This window comes from Crocodylus siamensis, chromosome 2 (genome assembly GCF_052110815.1).
Source record: "Crocodylus siamensis isolate JL-2025a chromosome 2, ASM5211081v1, whole genome shotgun sequence".
In the NCBI taxonomy this organism is placed as follows: domain Eukaryota; kingdom Metazoa; phylum Chordata; order Crocodylia; family Crocodylidae; genus Crocodylus; species Crocodylus siamensis.
The window spans coordinates 207,219,710-207,241,288 of NC_143396.1; positions in this window are offsets into that span (position 1 = coordinate 207,219,710).

Below are 21,579 nucleotides of genomic sequence, written 5' to 3' on the forward strand. Positions count from 1 at the left end.
TCCCCTCAGGAAAGAGATGTGATGTTATTTCTCTTGATGCCTCCTGATTGGTGGATGGGCTGCACCAATAAAAACAACAGGATCTCAAGCCTGGGACTCAATCCAAGCTCTGAAAGGTAAGCCTGCTACATTTTTTATAAAAAAAATTTCTAGGCTAATTCTTGGAAATGGCTTGAAGCATTTTTGCTAAAACTGTTAAAAATATTCAGCTGAATATAAACAAAAACAATTTAGTCCTTGAAAACTTTAACCTAAACAGCTAAAGTTTAGCAGTATTAAGACACTAAAATGCATCTTATAACTGCAGCTGTTGGACTACTTGTATAGTAGATGACACTACTAGTCCGTCCAAAAGTTTGTTTCAGGAATCAGAGCTTAGAACTAGACTTGACATCTTTGATTTAAATGATTGTTGCCCTCACCATGTGATAGGAATCTTGCCAGATTTTTTGAAGAAAATGGAGAATGCTGAAAAGGCCACTGCTTTGATCATTGCTAGTATGCATGGAAATTGTCTTCAAGACAGGTGAAGCTGAAACCTTTCACTATAACTAGTTTTTTTGTAGGCAACCCATGGTGTGAAAGCTGAAAGCCATATTCCACAATGCCTGGGTAAAGTGACTATATTTACCAGCATTATTTTCAGTAATTTTTTGTGAATTGTTTTCTAAAAGTTCAGATTTTATTTGTACAAATGGCTTATCTGTGCTGTTTTTTACTTGCTTCTGTGGGAGTATTATTATGAGAGAGTTGTTAGGAGCTAGTGGATTTGCAGTATTGTGAAGTGGTGGTAGGTACCCAATTAAAAAATTGGTGTGTCAGATACAAATGTTAGTATCAACACAGGAACATTGTGAAGATGCTTTGCTGAACTTGATACGGATGATAAGCAGACTTGTGCAAAAGTGAAGTACCCATACTAGTGAAATGAACACACATTATGCATCTAAATTTCCTGTCACTGAGATCAGTAGAAGCTCTGTCACCAAAGCTTCTACTCTGGTAGAACTCCATGCCTGTGTTCAGACAAGCATGGATGTGCAGTATGTGGCACTGTAGACCCATCTGCAGTGCCACACACTGCACAAACAGGTGTTCCCTGTGCTACTACCTTATAGCATGGGAGTTTTTTTTACCCTGGGTGATCCCGGGGACAAAAAAAACTCATGTAAAAAAAAGCAGGGTGGTGCACATAGCAGCAGCATGTGCTGCCCAAAAGTGGAGCCTGGCCAGCCGAAGTGGGGCTCTCAGCTGCTGAAGTGCTGTGGCTGCAGCACCCCAAGGCCTCTAGGACTCCAGGTAAGGCTGCAGGGGTCAGCACAGTTGCTGGGCCCAGCCTCCCTTACCCCACCTGGGGTAACTTGCTGCATGCCAGAAGGTGTGTGGCACAGGCGTTCTCGGGGGACAAGTAGTAGTGGCACAACATGTGCCACTGCTTTTTTTTCCTGGGGAAACATGTCTGTGCTCATGTGCATGCAGCCCATATGTACTGAAAACATGGGCCAAATTGAGCCCTGGTATAAACAGGTTCATTAAATTAACTGACATTTTAATATATCTCTCTGAATTCAAATGAAATGTGTCACTGTTTTTCATGAACAATCGGTGCCCCCTGAGATTGGGGGGGGGGGCACCATTTGAAAGTGGCAATGTCGGTGGTGAGTGGGGACCGCCCATAGACACTGGCAGCCACATTGGCAGTGGGCCAGGGAGGTGGCAACTGCCCGCAGAATTGGGTGGCGGCTTTTGCGGTAGCCAATCTCAGGGGGGGCACATGCCCCACCGTACCCCTCCTATACATCACCTATGCTGCTTTCTATTTAGAAACTGCTTCCTGCAGTCCCTTCACAGCATTTGATAAGGTAAGCCTGCTGTTTACAAAAGTTTATGCTATGCATCTTTGATTTAGTTACTCTATAAGATGCAAATCTGCCATACCTTTTGCCTGATTTCAGACTCACATAGCTAACTACCTCTCTTTAGCTGGTATAACAGCCAACAGAAGCACTCATGTTGTGGCCCTGTTGAATTCTAACAAATCTGTAAATTGTGCTAAACACCTGTCATCAACAATTTCAGACAGGGCACAAGCAGAAGAGGACGACTACCTCTCTGCATTAATATCCATGTAAAATAAGTGCAAACACTCTGCAGGTTTTGTTTGAGATCTGAGTTCTTTGTTCTACAGAGTTCTGTTTCTCCTGAAAATATTAAAATAAAGTTTTTCTGGATGTCATGCTGGGGAAAAAAACTTGGTCAAAGTGCACTAACATGATACTCTGAAGTAGGTTTGCTTAAAAACAACCCAGAAAACTAAAGGAAATGTTTCCCTGAATGTTTGTCTTTCAATTGATGATGATGATGATACAGCACTGATCATCACACTGTCAGTGAAATCACACAGTCTTGTTGGGTTTTTACATGCTGTTGTATCATTGTGATGATGCCCGAAAGCAGGAAAAATTCAGCAGCTAGAATCTGGCTTGTTACAACATAGTTCATTTTCATTGCTGAAGCAGAATGAAATATATAAAGCAAATAATTAGAACCTAGTGAAGACAGTAAAATGGATGTTTAAAATTCTTGAGCTTTAATATCCTAAAGTGGTATTATGAAATATCTAAACAATTATTTAAAAATATTTTAACTCTTAGTCTACCAGTGTCTCTTTGAATACTCAAACTACCACTAGAGAATATTCCTTTACACTTCTTTTTTCTAGAGAGTATGCTTCAAGAGATTTTAACAGCAAAGGACCTATCATAGCTTTATTATCACTCAGAGAGGGAAGCTTTAAAAATGTTTGTATACAGTGACAGGGCCATACTCCCGCTTTTTGGGATTTCAGGAAAGGAAAGGGGCACAGACTTGACAGGGTTGAAAGGGTGAATATAACCAGACTTTTTGTTCCTTGGATGGTCGGAGCGATTACTGAAGAACAGACAAAAGTGAATAAATTATGGGCATCTTTGCTTTGTTGCAGCTCCCTGGTTTAAGGATACTCTTGTCCTCCTTCTGCCCCTTATATATTTGACAAGTTTGCTTTCAGTAGATATGACAGGCACTGGTGGGGGTCACTGGCCCAATTCCACATTTCCACACTCAGCTTGCTCCAAGTTCACTGGCCTGAACTAATGTCTCCAATGGAGGTCATACTACCGAACATTATGAGTTTTTATACATTAAACATGCATTAGTGGTTCTACCCTGCTTATCTGACAGCTGTAGAAAAATAAAGAAAATTCCGTTTGAACTTAAAAAGCGGGGCTTAATTTATGTCCAGTACTTTTGTTTCCCACTTTCTTTTTCATTTGCCAATTGCAAAGCTCAAGGGAGATAATAAAATGGAAGAGCTGCTACTTTAAACTTCCACGTGCCTCCCAGTGCCCGTGCCTCACTGGTCGAGCCAAATCTAAAACTAGGAGACGAGTTTTCAAATGGAAATTTGATTAAACAATACAATCATCTGTCTCACAATCTGTTTTTTTTTTTTATAAAGAAAGTATTTTTTTTCCAGGGGGAATTTGCTTTCAGTGAGTTTTGTATGAAAAGGCAGCCGTCATGAATACTGATGGGAAGGGCTGGGTGTTTTGTTATTTCTGTGTAACAAAGACAAAATGTTTTAATAAAATCAGAAAACACAGATGTTACTTTGGGTATATTTTGCATCTTTTTTTTTTTCCAGTTCAGAACAATCCCTCCCTCAGATTGACAATAGCAGTTCATGACAGACAAAATTAGCAGCTGGAAACCTAGCCAAAAGATTAGGTTTTTTAGTTTGTTGTTAGGTTTGGGGATTTTCTTTGGCGGCAAAAGGTATCTTTGAAGGAAGCAGTTGAAAGCTTGAAAGCCCCAGTTTCTCAGTTTGTCTTGATTTTGGGTTTTTTAAACAGCTTGGTTTTTTTGTTTGTTTATTAGATTTATGTGCTGCACTGAGAAATGGACATTTGGCTGTTGATCAGTGGGGCAAGGAATTATTGCTTATCTTCATGAAAGAAATTTAGGAAAAACCTGAAAAATTATAATATATGATTTTCAGTTTAGAATCAATCCTTTTGTTAATTATAAAGCAGCAAAATAACAGGGAAACACCAGTCTTTTGGGTGAGAGGAAAGAATCAGAGAATGAGCCTCTGGGTTCTTATTGCCACCCACCACATTTCTCAGTGCCAGTGTGCAAATCTCTTGTGGGCACATTTTTCTGTGGGTGAAACTTGAAATACTTTAGAGTCCCAGTGCGGGTGCTAGAAAACCAAGGCACCCAGAGTCAGTGCTGAAATTTTGAACATTTAAAATCATGTCATTATTATTTCTAAGATGCTTTGAGATTATTAGGTATAGTTTTGCTCAGCTGAATTCATCAGTCTGTGCAGTCTGCTGCCTGAAGGAATCTCTGCTGTTGGTTTACCACCTTCTGTGCCAAGTGCACCCTACCTTAAACTTGCATGTTCGAGTAGAGCTACCAGGGCTTTCCTTGGCATGGGGCACAAGCAAGATACAGTGAGCATGGTGGAGTTCTATTCTAGTCTACCTGACACCATATTAGCATAAGCTTGGCCTGGTGGCTCTAACCCAATGAGTTGCAGTGGGAGTACTCTATTCTTTTCAAGCTACGTGTAGATGAAGGCTTGGAGAACCAGGTTTGCTAAACAGATTGTGCAATATTAACCTCACTTGAGGGTTTGGAATAGACACTCCCACTTAGACTGGGGGAGGGAGTGTGCAGAATTGTGTAATTGATTTTCAAGAGATTTGGATATATAACGTGCCATCAGTGAGAAATGCTTGAGGTACATGGTCAACTGGTTAGAGCATGGGATGAAGAGTTAGGATAGAATTTACTGACATCCTGTCTTTCCTTAGTAGGGGTGGATCAGAATTTTCCAGTTCATTATTTACCCATCATGATTCTTGTTTGGTCACTGTGGTTAAGTATAGACAGTCAAAAAGCCCGAGGCTGAATTGATTCAGTCTTTGCAGGTTAGTCTAAGCTGCAGAGATTAAACCGAGAAACAACTGGACAGACATTCACTTTTGATTCAGGAAATGCAGCCACATATCTACAGTGGCTCAGGCAAGAAGCTGGGGGATGTCTGGCATGTATCTAGTGTGGGCTGTGTTCACTTCCTCTTCCTGCTTGCCCCTGAGGTCTCTAGTCTGCAGTCCAGAATCACAGACTTGGGACTCTGCAAGGTTGCTTATCACTTCCTCTTCCTGCTTCTGGGATTTGTAGTTCACAGTTGCAGCCAGCAGTAAATTTTTAGCAGGGTAAGGCAGCTCTGTACTCGAGGGTAGGGAAGTTTAACTCCCCTCCCTAGCCCCAGACCCCAGCCACGGTTTGATTCATGGTGGTGGGGTGGTTCTCTGCTTCCCCCCCATTCCCTAACCCTTCTCTGCTGGAGCAGACAGCACAGCCTAGTCCAGGGTTGCAAAGCATGCTGGGATGCTGGGGGACTGTGATTTAACTTGAATCAGGAAGAGGTCTGGGATAGAAGTTTCATAAACTGGTTTGACACAAATCAGTTAATTCTGATACTCCATTCAACCAGGTTTATCTTAACCCAGTTTCAGCCATTTTCCAACTGGTTTATGTGCACTGAACTTCTGTTCTGTTACAGGTTTAAATGAGTTTAAGTAATCAGAAACTGATTTATTTGTAACTTCTGTACCCAGCTTGTATATTTTGGGATGCAACATGTCAGTGCTGGCCCAGCTTCTTTGTCTATTGACTTCTTTCTGAGTCTGATTTGTCTTTTTTTTTTTGCATCAGCTTCTTGAGGCAGGGACTCTACCTTCTTTTGGATTTCTCCAGCACATATGACACTCTAGAAACTACTGAGAAAATAAAGATAAAATGTATGAGGAGATGGGAGGATCTGGCTCCTGTTGTACAATTCTACCTTGGATTTCCTATGTGACCATGGGAAAGTCACTAAGGGCATGGCTTTCAAAAGTGTCTTCTAACTATAATCACCTCTGTTTTTGGGTACCTACCTTGAAACACGTATGGTATGACTTTTAGAGGTGGTGAGCAACTATGCAAAAGATCAATAATGACCTTAGCTGAATATGCAGAAGCAGTCAAAACTGTGAATAAGAAATTATGATGAAATAAGGGATTTTAGAATAAAGCCAAGAAATATCATTTTTTTATAATTTCATATACAAAGTAACTTGATGGCACAGTCTCATCTCAAAGGAGAGGTGGTAGATAGCAGAGATGGTTCATAGACTGATGGGAAATCATTAAAAAAAAATCCTCAGAGGACTCCTTAGGTTGCTCCCTAATCTATAGCATGGAAAAAGTGGGGTAAAAGAGGAAGAGGTACTAGCAGTGAGCAGGTACTCCAACTCCTGTGGAGTTATGCTATGGTGATTCTGTGATTCAAGGTGCTTTTTGCTCATCAACACACTGTTTTTTAATCCATATGGGGATGTTACCATTCACTCACTCATTTGTTAAACAGTTTCCTTAACTGTCTGTGGTAAGTGACTTCAGCTAAAAGTATTTTCAGGGTCTAAGTGTTGTCCTTTGGGTAAAGATCTAGTATTGTAAATTTATTCCCATTCAAAGAAGTCTAGTGACTTAGAGATTCATGCTATGAATTTTCATAATCAATAATTAAGTTACCTGACAATTCAAATTGCTGACTGACCTCATATTGAATTTTGAATGTGCAGAAACAGGTTCTTACATTCTAAAGCTGATATACGTAGCATAGAATAGTTTGTGCAATTTGGGAAACCATGAGTTTCCTTTTATTTTCACAACCAGTTCTGTCCATGAAAATGATTGAATTCTTGTCTGGTAAAAAGGAAAAAAAAAAGATGTTTGTACCTTTTGTCACTTTCACTTTCCCTGGTAATTACAGAGCACAGACGTAACTCTTTTTTCTTACCTATCACTGCATCTGCAGATATGAAAATAGCAGAATGTTGGTATCTTATTAATGAAGTGTTTAGATGAAGCTTTAAATCATCTTTTGTTTTTTTTAACTTTTTACCCTTTTTTTTACTCCATGTACTTATGTAAAATAGCATACAGTAGAATTACTTTCATAGATTTCCTAAACTTCATAGACATTAGGGCTGGAAGGGACCTTGGAAGATCATTGAGTCCAGCCCCCCGCCCAAAGGGCAGGAAGTGAGCTGGGGTCATAGGATCCTTAATAAAGGAAAAATAAAATTGTGATCCTTGTACCAGCATGTGTTGTCTTATTTGGTGCCATGTTCTATACTGGTTCTCTAGAAACTTATCTATAGACTAAATTTCTAGTCTGACATGTAATTCCTTCCTGGCATTCATATTATTGAGATAAAGCAGAAAATGGAATTATATCAGAGTCAGATGAATGAAAATGGTATTCCTCTGGTTGATTCTGGTTTCTAAATTTAGCTTTTGGTGAATGCGTAATAATAATAGTAATAATAAATCAGTTACAGGGCACTATTAGAGCATGAAATGAGAACTGCTCTACTCACCTGAATATATTTATAACTGCCGAGTAATGCATATTTGTCCAAGATTCATGGCTAGAGACCTGAGACTGAAGAGAAGGTCCCACTGCCTGCTGTTTTATTAGATTGTTGTCAAGAGAATGACAAAGTTCTATGAGCGTTAGAGTTGGAGAAGGTGGCCTCCATGGAACTGCATGACAACTAAAATAATACTGTTTTACATGACAGAGCATCTTATATAGGGAAAATACAGAAGTTACTGAGAGAGACACTACTGAGTTTTCTGACTCTTCACACAACCTATTAATAAAGACCATTCCCTATTGCTTCCATTTGGAAGCATTACTTCACACTTGCAACTGCACAAGAACAAATGGAACAGCAGAGTCTAATTAAAGTTTCAAGGATTTCTTTATAACAGAGCAAATGTCAGTTTAATGATACAGTTACAAGTCACAAAGAAATCAGAACAGACGCCCCAAGTTTTATACATTTTTGGCAAAGTTAGTGGGAAACTATGTGCAAGCGAGAGGTCAACAGATGGGGAAGGAGAGGTACAGTGCAGGAAAAACCCACCACCACCATGCACAAAACCAAACCAACCCAGAAGGAAGGGGAAAAAAAAAAAAAAAAAGGAGGAAAAAAATCCAACAACTACAAAGACAAATCTTTGGAAGAAACAGACTTTTAAACAAAGTTTGCCAAATAAGCAAACCTTTTTTTCTCTTTGAGGGGCAGATGCAAAGTGCCCTTTCAGTTCATTTTGAACAGAAATAAATGAACACATGCTGTGCTTTAATAAATCTTAGTGCAGCCACAATAGGCAAATTCAGACCTTGATGAAAAGTTGTGTGTTGAGGTTTTGAATGATACTCACCAATAGCTCATCATGATTCTTATCTCTTCTCCTATTTTAAAACAAATACATATGGACATCCAGAATATGCAGTTCTCTGTTTCTTCCCTTCCATTCAAAGAAACAAGGTACCTAGATGAGCTATTTAGTACATGGCTGAGAACTGATGCTTCTTACTTATCAATAAAAACAGGGGAACAATATTCAGAACTGTAAGGCTAAGTAAAGGCAATCAAAAAGTTTGAGGCTGAATTGATTCAATCTTTTCAGGTTAGTCTAAGCAACTGAACAGACATTTACTTTTGATCCCAGAAATATAGCCACAGTGCTGTAGCAAAGTGGGGTGGGGGAGTGAGTAACCACTCCGGGCACTGAAGCAAAGGGGTGCCAACAGGTGCTGCCCAACTGGAACAGGGTGCAGGTTGGAGCCACAAGTGGCTCGTTTGGGGATTGTGGGGATGGGAGGAAGGCAGATCCCTCTACTGCATGCACTCCTGGGAAAGCATGGGGGGAGCATGTGCCCCCTGGATCTGCATGCAGGGCAAGGATGGGCTGCCACTGTGGGCACCAAACTTCCTTGCCACAGTACTGCAGCCACATGCCTGCAGTGGCCCAGGACAGAAGCTGTGCAGATGCTAGAGCATGTCTCCCTGCTCAGCTGGGGCAGACAGCTTGGCCAAGGCGAATATGCCCACCCTGTGGTGGGAGCGTGTTTGCAGGAGAGGTGCAAAGCATCCTTGGATGCTGGGGAACTGAGAGTTAACTTGAATCTGGATGCGATCTGGGACAGAATTTCAATAAACTGATTTAACCTAAATCAATTAAGTCTGATACTATATCCATCCAGGTTAATCTTAAACTGCTTTTGGCCATTTTGAAAGTGGTTTATGTGCACTGAATTTCTGTTATGTTACAGATTTGAATTAGTTTCTAATCACTTATACCAGTTTATGTGCAATTTATGTCCCTTGCCTCAATTCTATTTCTGTTTAGGTCATCTCCAGTGCTGGTTGGGGAAGCCATTTAGACTAACACCTTCCAGTCTGGATACCTCTAAGTAAGTAGCCTGATTTTCAAATGACCAAGCCCCCATACTCTCATGGGGAGTTGTGAGGGCCTAGCAACACTGAGCATGCAGCCACTTATTTAGAAGCTTAAGTACTGATTTACTTTTTAACTGATTTAACTTTTGGCCTTCGTGCCTGAAAATGTTGACTGTTAGATAAAAAGCTGAGGCATTAAGAAGTTATCAGGAGACTAATATACTGGTTTTCTTTTTAGTTTTACCCTCCTCCATTTTATGCCATTCATTTTACATGTATATAAATATACAACATGAATGAATTTGAAATACACACACACCCCTGTTGTGTTGTATATTTGAATAGTTTTATCATCATAGTTTGCTGTCACCTTTCCTACCCATTGCTGTGTTGCACATTAATTATAGCGTTGTCTTTAAGACAGTAAATACAAATGAAATATATATTTTTGATTCCCTTAAAGTCAATGCTAAATATCCCATTGACTTCTTCTCATGTTCCCATATATGCCTGGCACACTTGGGCAAACAATAACATTAATAAAAACTGAATCATTCAAGAACCTTTGCCAATCTTTCGGGATAAAGTGTCAATATTTTTAGTTAATCTGGGTTATACTTAGTCTCAAAGTAGTATAGTTACATATCCTGAGAGAAAATAGTGAAGAGGGGAGTGTTATCCAATCACAAATATGGTTTCAGTGCTGAGCCTTAAGACACATCAGGCATTTATATAAAACCTAAAGTTTAGTAAAATACACATTTGGCAAATCTCTGCCAATCCATTTTTCTGAGATTTTTACAACCTCATGGAAGCATCTGAAAATTCTCCATGCTCTCCCAACAGTTGGATCACATACAGAACTTATACTAATACAAATCATAGCCCTTTAATGGCTATCCTTATTGCTATTACTGACAGCCTTGGCTGAAGCTGGGATCTGTCAGCTTCTCTGATCAAAATATCTTGCTATGTTGTGGCTTAGCTAATTAGTGCTTTCTGTGAATGTAAGTATAGTTCAAAACATTCAGTTCAGCTTGTCTACTGAAAGTACTAAGCCAGATGATCCCTTGTGTCATGGAGTGGGGCCTGCGAGTGGCCGTGATCTCGCTAGCACCCCCTGCCGTGTCAGTTACGGTGATCCAGCACCCTTGTCTTGCCCGCCACGTCTTTGTTCTTATAAGTTCAGTAAGGGAGGCTGCCTACTCTCACCTTGACACCGCGCTGGTATTACCTCCATTCCAAGTGGGATGCACCAACACCCCCAGCCTTATGGGCAATGCGTGCCTCCTACCTCCCCTTTAGCACACCCCAAGCCTCGCAGCTCTTCTGGACCATTGTTCTGCCCTTGCCCTCTGGCGCCCCTTGGGCTCGTCCTGCCCTGGTGCTCCTCTTTGGCACCCCCGGGCCTATCTCGCAACCAGCACTCCTTGTCTGGTGCCACTGGGCTTATCTCACACCCAACTGGGCCAGCTTCCTAAAGCCTTTACTGGCCCCTCTGAAGTCCGTTAATGGTGGATACGAGATTAGGCTCAGGCGACTGGAGCCTTACCTGGCCTTTCTGACCCTACTGGGTTCTTGCCAACATTTTGCGTCCGCTTAGGCTCAGGCGACCTGAGCCTTACCTGGCCTACCTGACCCCTCGGGGTCCTGTCAATCCTTGGTGTCCGCTTAGGCTCAGGTGACTGAAGCCTTACCTGGCCCTTTAGGCCCCTTGAGGTCCCCAATACTGAGGAACCCCTCTAGGATCCTTTTTGGTTTCCCCGTTATGGGGTTTTTCTAACAATCAGAAAAATGCCCCACCTATTCCTGGGGCGTCTCTTGGTACCTGCGCCCGCTGCTGGAGCACCTCTCAGCACACGCTCCTGCTTCCCTCGGTGCACTCACCTTCTCCTAGGGTTCTTCCTAGTGTGCTCGCCTGCTCCTGGAGCTTCTCACTCCCTCTTGGGTCTTTGCCGCGCCTCCCATGCTTCTCGCCCCCTCTGGGGCCTGTGCCGCGCCTCTTACGCCCGCTGCCTCCCTCTGGGGCCAAATACCGCCCTCACAGGCTGGGGCCCGAAACCCCGCACACTGCACCTCTCTGATGCAAACAGCTGTGCCCCACTGGCACCACTCTGTGCCCCACTGGGCACCGGGAACCCCCAAGCTACTGGGGAGTCCCCGTGAGGCCTCCTCACACCCCTACAGCCTCACCCGGTCCTCCGGTTTAACGATAACTGAATCCGGAGCCAAATGGCTATAACTCAAACACCAGAAGCCTACCAGCTTACAACACAATCATAAGCCCTGAGCTTATAAACCCAGCTCTGCTCAATGCTGGCTCTCTTCCATATCTCTATCCGGGTTCTCTCCCTCCCCTCGCATCATTGCAGCTGGTCAGACCACCACCATTGACTCTGCTGCTCAGTTCTCCCGCAGAGCTCCTGCTCCTGCGGCTGCCAGAGGGGAACTGCTCTCGGGCTCTGGCCTGGGCTGTTTATAAAGGGCCTGGCCCTGCCTCCCTTCCGATCACCTGACCTGCTGGTTGCCACAGCAACCAGCAGCTGTGCTGCCCTGCTGATTGACAGCTCTCCTTCTATCCTCCAAGGCACAGGACACCTCAGTGCCCCTGTGACACCTTGATGTGAAATAGAACATCTCCACGTGACTATGATGGCTGAGGAACTTTTCCCAAGGCCCCCGTTAGCATACTTCTGCAGTATAGATTTCATCAGCCACTTCTTCTGTATGCACAATGCACTAGGAAGAACCTACTACAAAATAGATATTTGCAGCTTTTCAGGAAGTAATTTTTTTTACCCTGTAAACATTCTATAATTTTACTTAGAAATATACATCTCTTTTGAACTTAACTGATAAATGCATGATGTGAACTTATTAATGAAAATATGTGGTGGTGGCTGAGTGATGTTGTAGCCATGATGAGCCTGATTTAAGAAATATGTGAGACACAAAGATTTTTGTGGATGATATCTGTTATTGGACCAATAGCATAGTTGGGATAGAGTTAGATAATTTTTGAAATACAGTGCATTGTTCTTCAGCTTTTAACTTAAAAAGGTGTAATAGAAATATTCAGATTTTTAAAAACACAGTTATTGAAGATAGCTGAATGTCCTTAATTAATGTTACAGTAAATTAAAAGACAATGACCATTATTTCTCTATATAAGCAAAGCATTTAGACACACAGTTTCATGCCTATGTCCCATTCATCTCAAAATTAAAATTAAGCATGAGATTAAATTGTTCTGTGAATAAGGGTGGAAGTGAGATGTTCTGAGAGCTCAAAGGAAATTTCTCTTTACTTTCAAGGTAATACGGTGCAAACATGTGTTGCCAATTTATGTGAAATGATCATTGGGTCATGATTGTCAGACTGACTGACTTCAAGAGCTCTGACAGAAGTGACATTTTTCTGATGACTGGCCCTCTGAAAGTGCTCGACAGCCATGTTCTGATAGAAGTGCATGGCCGCAGAGCACTTTAAAGTGCCCAATCACATGAAAAATTAACCCTCATCTAATGAGGGTTCAGATGAAGGTGCTCCAAAGCAGAGCACCTTCATTAACTTCTGTCAGTCCTTGAGTGTGATCAGAGCTGGGCTGATGCAGCCCAGCCACACCCCTGGTGTGATCTGCAGGATTGGAGGGGTGGGGAGGGAGCTCTGGCTTAGGGTTTGCACAGCCTGAGCTGGAGCAGGGGGCAGGTGTATTGGAGCCCCCATCTAGTGCCCCCTCCTAGCTCCCTCGTCCTCCAGCTTAGGCTGGGCAAACCCCAGTCTGCAGGTCCCTCTTCTCCCTCCCCCCATCCTACAGAGACCACCAGAGCTGGGAGGTGGGGGGCAGGGTTAGGCGAGAGAGGCTTCAGACAGGCAGCTCTTCTGTTGGATCAGCTTCAAAATAGACCTTGATTCCCCTCCCCCGCATCTGACCCAACAGTGAATGTCTGTTGGGTTGGGAGTGGGGAGGGATTGCTCTAACTCATGGCACTTTCTGTGAAGCGCCATGAGTTCCAGTGGGGAGCTGCAGGTCTGTAAGCACCCCAAGACTATCTGTTAACTTTTATGTGACAGAATTCTTTCAATTCATATTCCAATTTTGATTTCGTTGCAAGAATTAAATAATTGTGAATTGCTCTCTTTATGTGCATATCCCTTTGAAATAATCCTGCATACCCCAATAAGACCAAGTATTTCAGAGCTGGTTGAAGTCTTCCATAAAGCTCCTTTGGGGATAAGTGTCACCAGTAAGATAATCTCTTAGTTTTCAGGCCAAAAACAGAGGAATTGGCTGAAACATTAAAAAAATTAGACTTTAATTAATGGGTTGAGTTAACAGATATGAAATACTTCCTTCTCTGACTGTTAGCCATCTGTGCAGTTATAATGTATATTTGGTTTTCCACCTGTCTAGATTACTTTACTCCTAACCTATAATCAGGCTTCTGTACTTGGGTATTAAGTATTTAATAGTGTTGACTGCTTGGTTGGTTTTTACTGAGCAAGATCAGTCAAGGCATTATTTCGTGCCCTCCATTATTTAATTAATACTTAAATTATTCAGTAATGATAAAATATTGACTATTAATTTGACTTAAAAATATTTCTTGCTTAAAACAAACGAACAATTAGACAGAGTGTGTTTTTCACAGCATTTGCCGCAACATCTAAAATGGCCCAGATGGCATGAATCAAATATTTCAGCCCCTGTACTGAGTATATGCATTCGTGAAGCATACTAACTTTCCCTCACCTTCCACATCATATTCAAAGTCATGTCTTTGCTTTGAGACTGTGCCAAACTCCCTTCTCATCTAATTTGTGTTCTTCATTCTCTGCCAATGCCTTTACTCTTCCCTACATGTGTTCCTAATTGCTATTTTCTTCTATAGTCTGTTTTTGTGGCAGGGTACTTTCTTGACTGCCTCTTATGCTTTGAGCTCCTTTGAGCTTCTGGGCCTGATTCTATTCTATCTAAAAGGCATCTAATTGGACTCGTTTAAGTGTGATTTTATTCCACCCTTGAAACTCCATTAGTGTATCTTCTTTTGTAACAGACCCATAAAACTGAGTACCAAAAAAACAGTGAGGAGGATGAAGATACTTGTATTAACTGTTATTCAGAGGCTCAAGCAGGATAGAATAGAGTGGCACTTAGGCACTCAAATAAGTACACTTACATGCCTAATTCACTAGGGAATCAGACTCCTTAGTGACTTAAAAATAAACTTGCTCTTCATACCGCTTTATCTTTAAAATGCTTCAGTGGCAAGTCACACCAAAGAATAGAAGTGTGACACCCCCAAAATATACTTCATTACATGCCTAGGTATGTAGAATACAGGATGTTATGACCATGTATCAAAAGTTCATTGCAATGATTTTTTGTGTTCGTGTTGTAAGTAGGAATGTAACAGGTATACTATCCATGAAGTTGCAGGGGGAAAAAGGAAATATTATTCACAATTTGCTGTCGTTCGCAAAGTTACATATTGTTTATATCACATATTTTCCAGAACATTAATTTTAGGCATGTATAAAACATTTTTTAAACATATGCTTGGACCTACTTTTTTCTAGTCCTCCACCTATAAAGCTTGGATATTAAGGACCTGATTATTAGGGCTGTGCAAAATTTTGGTGGGTGTTTCATTTTGAAGCTGTTTTGACACATTTTGAGCTTGAAACAGTGACACTGAAATGATACAAAAGGCTTTGAAACAGCTTCGAAATGAAATGAGGGCACTTGAAGCATTTTGAAAGTTTTAATACATCTTGAGTTTCAAAGCCGAGCTTGCTTGCAGCTAAACGGAAACTAAGGAGAGGGAGGGGGAAAAGGGGGGAAGGACTGCTCTTATATTGACATCTATCTCCCAGTTCGATTCCCCAGCTCTCCGATCATTTCCCCAGCTCTTCCCGGGGGTGCGGACCCCCAGATCTATGTAGGCATTTCAGGAGGCTGCTGCTGCTGACTGGAGCCAATGGCAGCCACTTGGTGGAGCCCACGTTGAGTGCCGAGAAAACTGTGGTGCTGCTGCTGGCCTCAGCCTGCAGCGGCAGCCTGCTGAAACCCAGTGCGCAGATCTGGGGGCCTGCACCCCCCAGGAAGAGCTGGGTGAATGATCAGTCAGCTGGGGGAATAGACCCAGGGGCTGGGGAATTGACCTGTGGGCTGGGGGAATGTTCTCAGGTCCCTGAACGTTCCCCCAGTTCCCAGTTTGATTCCCCAGCTCCCTGATCTTTCCCCCAGCTCTTCCCAGGGGTGTGGGCCCCCAGATGATGCAGGATGACAGAGGATGCCACTGCCAGCTGGGGATGGTAGTGGCTCTAGGCTATTTCCCCAACTCGCAGCAGCCTGCTGAAACCCAAGCACAGAGCTGCAGGAATTGTCAGAGAGCTGGGGAATCAAACTGGGAGCTCCAGCTGACACATGGAGCTGGCCCAGCTCTGGGACAACACACAGTGCCCTGCTGAGCCATGCTGCATCCATGCTATGGTGCAGTTGCTGTGCAGGTGCTAGGTGCGGGGAAAGGGATGATCCCCGCTGTCCCCCCACTGCCCTGCACTTTATGGGGGGCTCTGCCGTGAGTGCCCAGAGGCCCCAATTGCTGCTGCCAGAGCCAGTGAGTGTGGGTTTTTTTGTTTTTTTTAAAGCTCTGTACTTGCTGGCTGTGGAGCATGCAGATGACAGCATGTTACCACTGCCAGCTAGGGCCAGTACCAGCACCTGAGTCTGCCCGGTGCAGCCCACACTGAGCACCAGGAAGAACCCAGTGCTGGTGCTGGCCCCAGCCAGTAGCGGCAGCCTGCTGTCATCCTACCCTAACCACTAAGCAGGGCCAAGAGCTACCTACATCCTCCTACTGAAGCTGGCCTACTGGGCAGCCAAGAAGGAAAGATATATGGGGCCAGAAAAAACCCCAAACAAACAGAGTAGAGGGTGTTTGGATCAATGAGATAGGCATTGCCTTGGAAACAAGGGTACCTTAGATTCTCAACTGTATTTTTACCTTTAATGTAGTTCTGCATCAATAGTTGCTGGTAAAAAGGACAGACACCAGATTACTACCTTCTGCAGCATTGGGAATAGTGCACATTACCCAGAATCACCTGCTTTCTGGCCTCACATATCAACCTACCTGGTTGTCACTTTGGGGGTGGTATCAGCTTTAGCAGGAGAGACAGGAAAAAAATGTTGGCTCTTCTTGGAAGTTGGGGGATATTTCTGAAAAGCAGGAGAGAGAGATTCCAACCCTCTCGCCTTTCAGCTCAATAACTAGAGGTGGGCCAGGAAGCTAGAACCTGGGTCTTGCAACCCCTGGGCAAATGCTTTAATCACTAGGGCTGCCTATAGACATGCTCGTTCAAATTATAATTAGAATGTGAACAAGCAGACTCAATTAATTGAGTCTGCTCCACATTCTAATTAGAATGCTCTAGCATCACCTCAACATCACATGCATTAAGCCCCACCATGTTTCAAAATGGCCATGGGAGCACATTAAACCTTGAGCTTTAATTAAAGTATCCCATGGCCATTTTGAAATGTGGGGGAGCTTAATACACATGCCTGTAAGCTGCTTTAATTAGAGCAGCTCTCCAGGAACTGCACTAATTAAAACAGCTGCCTTCCCTCCCCTATCCAAGCAGATGTATAGGCAGCCTAGGGGATTAGGTTATAAAGCCCATCTCCTTTTCCTTCTTTCTGTGGTCAGACAGTTGCTACTTATGTTTTTTCTAGTGCTAACATTTCAGAAACTTATACACAGTTTATGCACCTTCCTGGGAGGAATGGAGTTGCAACTAGGCATAAGCAGCCAGAGTAGATCACATGCTCAACAGGGCAAGGTGAGTTATAGGATCTAAAATTATTTGAGAGGCCCTACATGTCACTTACACAGTTAACTACCTCACACAAGTGGTATGCACCCACGTGACTGGGTGACTGGGAGTTTGATTTGTAACAATATTATGATTTTTAGTGTTCAAAATGTTAGAATAAATCCTGGATGTGGGGGATTAATTGGCTGAATGCAGATGAAATGGTCAAAATGCACAATAAATTCAAATGATCAGAGATTGAGACATAATTTCCGTTGTCACATATGTGGGGCATATGTGTATCGGCATGAATATATGTTTATGTGTATGAAACTTCTCATCTTATGGATATGAGAATATACAAAAACACAAAATTACAAGATATTTTATCAAATGTATGGGTAATTTCCACTTCTTCCTTAATTAAAAAAATTCCATTTAGATGCTGACAATGAAGCTAATATATAACACTTCAGAATGAAGGGGAAACCAAAGTGAAATCATTCTCCTTGGAAGGAAGTCTTAGAGTGGAGATATGGATATATATGGAATTTGCAAATGTATGATAAGAAAACATCAAATATTCACCTTGAAATGTTTGTTCTATTAAGAGGTTTGTTCCTTAGTCTCTGAAAGAAAACTGATTGAGCAGTCACAATAAGTTGCCTTGTGAACTGAACGTGTCATAAACTGGGTGACCTCTACTTTTGCTGCTAGAAGGATGTTCTGTATTTAAAGATCAAAGTTGAAAATATTTTCCATTTTTTCTTTTATTCCTTCTGTCCTCAGGCTATTCCACTTATAATGATTCCTGTTGTGAAGAATGGACAGATGCAGATGTGTCCATATGGGTCAGCATCACTTTCATTCTTCTGTAACTGCAGTGTAGGCTCATGGGATGTTGGTTGTAGTTATTAATGTCTAGCAGCCTAGTCTTGTGTTACCCAGCAGAAATGGTGTGGCAACCCCTCACCCTTACGCAGAAGGATGAGCCCAGTGAATAGTGACTAAATCTGTGCTCGCTCTACGTGTGAGAATGATAGTATTTTTTAGGGTCTCTTTGATCTCTCTTACCATTTCCTCCCAAGTATAGTCATTCATAGTCCTCATACCTCTTTGTTACCTGCATAGTTCATGAAAGTTACTGCAGCTGTAGCAGTGAAATCCTTGCAGTTCTATATTTTGTCTGCCAAAACTGGGCAGGGAATTTAAATTGAATACAATATTCTTCTTTGCTCCCTGTTGTAAACTGTCATAGTGCTAATGGAGGAGGAGGAGGCAACATTTCAGTGATGGGTGAAATGATTCCTTTAAATGGATTTGCAAATTGCACTGGAATCTTTTGGGCTAAGCAGTGCTAAACATAACTGTAAATGATGTGTTTATTTATGCACTAATGGTAACTGTATCTGGGAGTGCTTGGATACTTTGCCAGGTGCTTGGTAGCTGACCTGTCTTTCCCCCAATAGCTAGCAAGTTTCTGCCAACTTGCTTTTCTTTTGTCATGAAACAGATAAAAATAAAAAGGGTTGAACCTTGATTGAGAAATGATTTTAGTTACAGCTTGACTGCAGATGTGCCCCCTTCAGCAACATTTTCCATTGTACAAGCACATTTTTTTTCTTAACTGGGCAGCATGATAAATCGTTAATTTCAGGTCATGCAACTTAAGAGTACAGAGTAAAAACAATGACACTATGGAAAATAAGAAAGATGTCCAGAGTATTGAGTTTAAATTTAAATCTGGCACTCTCAGGAAGCAGACTCTAGCAACAGGGATGGAAACACCTCAGAGGAGTATTGCGTTAGAACTCAAAGCGCAGGAATGCCTCTTAAACCCATCGAGGAAAAGAAGAATAAATTCTTTCTCCTTAAAAGTGCAGAAACCTATTTTGAATTTTCTTCATCTCTCCCTTTTCAGATCTGCCTCACTTTACTATGTATGTGCTTTGGATTTGTTTTTTTTTTGTAGTTTGCCAACTTTTTTTCTTCCTTCTAGGCATAAAGAGTCAGGTTGACAGCAATAGAAAATAAAATCTATCCGTGAAGCTAATTGTTTACAAGGAGCAGAAGAAGCTACAGAGGGAAGATATCTGCAATGCGAAGTCGTCCTTTTACCTGTGCAAGATGGTCCTTACAATATAAAATAAAAAATGGGCCAGATTTCAACAGGTTTCAGGCATTGAGAGATGTAGATATTATGTTGAATTTCCAAATGTGCCTAAATAGAGTAGGACTAACATCCTATATCACCTTTATGTGCCTACATGATGCTTCTATATACCAAAATAGTGTTTGGTACTTACACACATTTTGGATTCTGTTTGCTCTTGCACGGCTGTATTTGGGCCATGTAGGTTTTTGGCAGAAAAGAATTGTGTGGGTACATGCTGAAGTTATGCCATAGAAATTTTAGCCATAGAAACCTGGGGGTGGCAGACAAGCCCTTCTAGTTTCAGCCTAGTGGTTACAATGCTTGCCCAAAGTCCCGAAGACCCATGTTCCAGGCTCTCCTCACCAGAAGGGAGTTGAACCCGAATCTCTTGCTTCCTAGCAAAGTACGCTAACCCCAGGCCATAGGCTACAGATTATCTTAAGCTCTCTCTTGAAGGAGTCATGCTGATTAGCCAGAAGGGAAAGAGATGTGAAGCCAGGAGCAGAAAGACACTCTAGAGGTAGTGTGACTTGGTAAGATTGGTGCTGCTCTCAAGGGAGGGGGTCCTGACCCCTGCCTTAATGGGGCAGTAACTTTCCCCATGCTCTTTATCTAATGGGTATTAAACATAAGGTGCAGTAAAGCCATTGGGAACCAAAACTTAAGGCTGCAGTTGTTTCACTGAGCCAACCGCTAGCTTGTTCTTCCCCTTCTTGGTCCTACATTTCTTCCTCTCTTGGTTACTCCATAGGCCATATCAATAGGAAGTTGAGGGGTCAGGGTGATGTCTAGACCAGTGCCTGCTGGTTTGAGCACTTTCCTAGAAAGCAGGAGATGCAGCTTCAAATCATCTCTCCTGCTTCCTAAGCAAGTGTCCAGCTTCTAGGCTCTTAGGGCCATCCTCTTCTCTTTTGTTTCTGGTAGGTATGCATGATCATTGTTGAACCTACTCTGCCATAGGGTGGTAATAGAATAAAAAAATTGTACCATTTGGCATATGAGGACATTGCTAGCTATATAAGTACCAATTGAGCACATCAAAGCAATATGAGATTTAGCTCTAGATTCCTAATTGCCACTTCAAGTCAATGGGAGTTAAATATCTAAGTCACACAGGCAATTTTAAAATTCCCACTAAGCACCAATCTGCAACTTTTGGCTTCCCTGTACTTGTAAAACCCTAGCTACTAACTCCCAAAGAAATCAGGTGAAAAATACCTTTTTAAGTGTGATTAAAGAGTAAATCTGAAAAATGGACATAAACATACGAAATGCACTTTAGGTGGGCTTTATTTGGTTCCCAACTCCAGTAAACTCCCACCTCTAATAGCTTAAGGCCCTGAGAACCTACATTTTCATGATGAAACTTATTTGGGTGTATAGAGTTCTGCTGCTTAGTGTGAGCAGAACTGTAGGGAAAAGATGTAGCATAAGGACAAAATTTAACAGTAATAATTTCCTGAAATTATTCAGTTCAGGCATGCATACAACTTGGTGGTTCAACTAAAAGGATTTATTGCAGTGACAGTAGTTATTACTGCTGACTCATTTCTTGCAAACATTGTGGAAAAAGTGAGTTTAAAGGGCTGAGTGGAGTGAGAAGAGAGTAATGGCTTGTTAGATCAGAATTGGAAGGTCAACCTGGTCTTAATTCAGTATGTTGCTTTAGTATGAGCCTGCTGTTAGGAATATTTAAGTACTCCCATTGGCTCATTGATTTCCAAATCTTGTGACATGTTAAGCATAAGTTTAACAGTGTAGTTGAGAACTGGACTTTAAGCACTGGTGGCAGCATGAGATGAAAAGAGAGTTAATTATCATTGTTTTCTGCATATGGAAAAGCAGAAGGTAGGGCAGGGTGTCACCTTAGAGATTAATTGGTTCAGAGAGGCATGTGCTCTCCTAGGCAACAGCCTACTTCATCAAATGCATTTGTTAGATTCATAGTATCTGATGAAGTAGGCTGTTGCCTATGAGATTCTCAAGCACATAATAATGTCTAAGGTGCCTCTCTGCCCTACCTTGTGTCTGACTTCAGACTAACACACTAACAACCTCACTGGGTATGGAAAGGGGAAGAAACCCAGGAGGAAGCAGGAGCTCAGTTGGTTATGGCTTTTCAGTTTGCATTTCTTACAACCTTCTTCAGGCTTATCAAAAAGGCAAGAAAATCTATCAAGAAAGCTGAGTTTTTTGAATGAGTGACTTCTTTAAACAGCTGATCTAATTTTGAAGCAAGCCTCTCCT